This window comes from Canis lupus, chromosome 8, assembly GCF_003254725.2.
Source record: "Canis lupus dingo isolate Sandy chromosome 8, ASM325472v2, whole genome shotgun sequence".
Taxonomy (NCBI): Eukaryota; Metazoa; Chordata; class Mammalia; order Carnivora; family Canidae; genus Canis; species Canis lupus.
In genome coordinates this window covers 61025205-61029757 of record NC_064250.1, presented here as the reverse complement: position 1 = coordinate 61029757, position 4553 = coordinate 61025205, and the positions used below count along the sequence as shown (strand labels likewise).

At 42.3% G+C, this 4553-nt stretch overlaps 1 protein-coding gene across 6 annotated transcripts in view; it reads left to right on the top strand.

Moving 5' to 3' along the window:
- The window catches only part of EFCAB11 (EF-hand calcium binding domain 11), a 144715-nt gene that overhangs the window by 128472 nt on the left and 11690 nt on the right, over positions 1-4553 (top strand). The gene's annotated exons all lie outside the window — the stretch shown is intronic.

The window sequence follows — 4553 nt, the reverse complement described above, 5'->3', positions numbered from 1 at the left end:
GCGCGTGCGCGGAGGCCTGGCAGGTGGGCGAGCGCACGGCGGTGTGCGCATGCGCGGAGTTGGGGGGGGGTCGCGCGGGGGGGGGGGGCGCGGGGGTGGGGCTCGGCCCCGAAGGTGACAACCGCGACTTATACACTAGTTGAAAAACACCCGCCACGTTCCTGCCGAATGGGAGACAACCGTCGTTAGTATTTTGGCATTATTTCCTGTTCCTCTCTGGGGTTTTGTTGTTCAGATAAGTAAGTTGTTTTTTACTTTGTTGCTCTTCTACCATTTTGCTGTTTTCACCTTTTTTTTTTTTTTTTGACGATTTTATTCATTTATTCATGGGAGGCAGAGAGAGAGAGAGGGAGAAGCAGGCTCCACGCAGGGAGCCCGACGTGGGACTCGATCCCGGGACTCCAGGGTCAGGCCCCGGGCCGAAGGCGGCGCCAAACCGCTGCACCACCCAGGGATCCCCCTATTTTCACTTTTTAAAAGGCCTCCATGACGAATGTGTTTGCACTTTTGTCACTTCCTTAGGAGAGGTTCCTGGACCTGGGAATACAATATTAGGGAGTATGAACTTGTTGTGTCGTTTTTACGACTCTTGATTCTTCTTATCTCATTCCCAGTAGCAGGTGGCAGCCCCTCCCGCAGCATCTGCCCCTCTCACCATGCGCCCCGCAACGACCCCATGTCATTCACTTTTCACATCTTTGCTGGTGGTCTAACAGGTGACAGTACTATCTCATTTTTTGGAGGTTTTTTTTTTTTTTTTTTCATTGATTGCTTATAATATTGAACATTTTCACACACTGGTCAGTTCTTTCTGCTCCTTCATCTATACCTGTCTATTGTTCTTCCATAATGAGAACATTGACCCATTTCCATTCTTTTAACCATTTTTCCAGTTTTTCTTTTCTTTTTATGGTTTTTTTCAAGTGCAGAAATTTTAAGTTTTCATCTATCTAAATCTGTGATCTTTTCCTTCAGAATCTCTTCCATTTACTTTTATACTAAGAAAGTTTTCCTCATCTTAAGACCAAGTTAATATTCACATCCATTTTTTGTGGTGGTTTGAACCTGTGGTTTGAATTTTAAGACTATTTGGCACTTTTATGTATCTAGAATCCACTTGAGTATATATCATGGAGTGACGATTTAAACATTTTTGTGTACAAATAGCCAGTTTTTCCATTATCATTTATTAGATAGTTCCTATTTATATACCATGCTTTCATCATCATATTCTCTGCTGAGATTTTTTAATACATACCCAGACCTCTCCAGGCTGTGATTTGTTTTATTCCCTGGTCTCCTTACACAAAAAACACACACTCTCTCCCCCCGCCCCAATTCTAATAGTGTGTTCTCAGACCAAGTATTCCTTATTTTCAAATTGTTCTCAGGTCTTCCTGCCTATTTATTTTCCAGATGAATGGTAGAATCATTTTTGTGGAGTTCTAAAAACCTCCCTTTGGGGTTTTGATGAAAACTGCATTCAACCTATAAATTAATTGGGAAGAATTTGGCATCTTTACAACATTTAGTCTTCCCATCCAGGAATACACATATGGCACGCCCCTCCACACTTTCAAATAGCCTTTTGCAAGTCTCAGTGGAATTTTGTACTTTTTTTAATACAAATTCAACACATTTGTTATTAAGGTATTTCCAGTTTATTTCATACTTTGGGTACTTCTTAAAAAATTGGAATCTTTCCCCCTTCAGTTTAGATCCACTCTTTTTAATATCTTTTAATATTTTTCCCCAGTGATTGCCAAGTACTTAACAGGAATCTAAGTGAAAAGCATATTTGTTTCATTCTTTAAGCTTATAAACTCCAAGATTTAGAACTGGAATAAACCTTAAATATATTTTCTTTTCATAGATGATAAAAGTGAGTTCGTGAGCAGTAAATTAATTTATTTAAAAATCATACACCTTGTTAGGGGAGTGACTAAACAGGCGAGTACTTCCAAATGTTCATTTTCTTCATGTCAAGGCCATGTAAAGCCTAAATATCCAAAACCAGATTCATCACCTTCCCCCCTCATGTTAATTTCCTGTAGCCTCTGTCACAATATACCCTTGACTTTGTGGCTTAAAGCAACACACATGCATTGCCTTTTAGTTCTGGAAGTCAGAAATCTAAAGTGACCCTCACTGGCCTAAAATTAAGGTGTCAGTAGGGCTGCATTACTTCTGGAGGCTCCAGGGGCACATCTGCTTCCTCACCCTTCTGGAGTTTCTGGAGGCTGCCTGCATTCCTTGGCTCATGGTACCTTCCTCTGTCTTCATAGCCAGTAGTTTAGCAATTTCCATGGTCTCTCTGACTTTTACTGAGTCTTCTACTCCCCTCCTTCCACTTTTAAGGACCCTCAAGATTACAAAAGGCCCACCTGGATAATCTGGGGTAATCTCCCCCATTTTAAGGTCGGCAATCTTAATTCCATCAGCAGCCCTACTGTTCCTTTCTCATGTGACATCATCAGACATTCTGGGACATCTTTGACGGGGGGACATTAGTCTGTCTGCTCAGCAAGGATGAGCTTTCAAAATTTCTAAGCATGTTAGCCCTCTCCTTAAAGCACATCAGGGCTTCTCACGCCCCTTGGATTATGAGCCAAGCCCTTACGTGGCCTGCCAGCTCCAACTAGTCTTATCCTACTCACCCTCCAGCTTTACAGGGTTCTACACTCATCTTCACCCTGTGTCCTGGCCACATGGGCTCTTTCCTTTCTTGAACATGTCTTGTTCTCTCTTGCCACGAGGCCCTCACACATGCTGTTCCCTCTGCCTGAAAAGCCCTTCTGCATCTCCCAACTATGTCTCATCCCTCAGGTTTCAACCCCGTTCTGCATCCTCTGGATCAATGCCCTCACCTCCCTGCCCAGTCTTCTGTCCCACCATCTCATAGCACCTTCTCTCTTTCCTTCAGAGCACTCAGCACACTGGTGATTTTACTTTGCTCGGAATTACTTAATTCTCTCTGGCTGGACTAAAAGGTGTGAAGAACTCTTTCTTTTTTCCCCACATCTTCAGAACCTGATGCACCTGGTCCATAGTGGGTTCTTAGGGCATCCCACGAATGGGTAAATGAACTCAGTAACCTATTTCTAAGAAAAAGCATTTTTATTGAATGTGTTCATTGACAAGTTATAAAAGCAAAAAGGCTTTTTGAAAGCCCCAACAAATAAGTATATCCATTATAAATCCATTTGATAAAATCACATATAGCCATTAAAAATGAAAATACAGACTAGAGCCATGGGGGAAATGTTCATATTATGTTTAAAATAGGATACAAGGTGCTCTAATGCTAATCAGAAGGAAAAGTGCCAAAATGATCATAGCAACTGGTTCAGGATCATGGAATGGTGAGCAATAGTTCTTTTCTCCCATCTCCAGACTCTCCTGTTAACATGTTCATGTATTCAGCACACATTTCTTGCAGCTAGTATGTGCCAGGGACTGTGTCAGGTGTAAGAACAGCACAGTGAACAAGATGTATCCATCTCTGCCCACTGCAAGGTTACAGCCAAGTAGGAGGAAAACTAGGAATAATCACAACAGATGATCTGGTATTCATAGACTATTGCTGTATTCGAGAAAACTTTGCCACAGCGTATACCATAGGCTAAAGAAAATAAATTTTTTAGGTTAGGTCCATTATTATTATGGGATTAAAATTTTTAATTGTGTGTGTGTATGAAGGGGGGGGGGGTTGTAGGAGGAATATACTCACCCATTTTCTTTAGCCTTTAGGTTTTGAAGGAGATTTCCTAAATTGTCTCTCCAGTCCCTAAGCACTGCTTTTTTACATTCTAGAAGGAAAACATCTGGAATCAGGGTGAACTTCTGGTTACCTTAGTTTAGCTACATTAAAAAGCTTTGTGGGGATCCCTGGGTGGCTCAGCAGTTTAGCGCCTGCCTTCGGCCCGGGGCCTGATCCTGGAGTCCCGGATCGAGTCCCATCGGGCTCCCTGCATGGAGCCTACTTCTGCCTCTGCCTGTGTCTCTGCCTCTCTTCCTCTCTCCCTCTCTGTGTCTCTCATGAATAAAAAAAAAATTTAAAAAAAGCTTTGTGTAGGTGGTCATCAGGATGCCCTTGATGCCTGCCCACCTCAAACTCCCAAGCATTTGGTGGGTCCTCAGCACTCATTTCTAGGAAACTGAAAAAGCAGAATTTTGCCATCATAAATTCTCTTGGTTTCATCTTCTCACCCTTATGCACTCAGTCACTGCCTCTGTGCTTGAGCATAATGTAAATACTTAATTTGTTTAATAAATATCCTGAAATAGCCTCTTTTGAGTTGTTAACTAGAAGGGCACGAACCTTTTAACTCACTTAGTCAGCGCAGATCAACACTTAATGTCTTTAATGATGATCAGGATCTCTTTTAGTGGCTGAAAATCTCCGTAATCAATGATGTGGCCCTGCCTGGAGGCTGGAGAGACTAGATAATGGGCATAAAATGTCACACTGGATGGGGCTAGTAATTTGAATCTCTGAGATCGGTATTAGTGTGGCCATTTATGGGAGAGGCCAGTTTCTTCCCAAGGCTAGG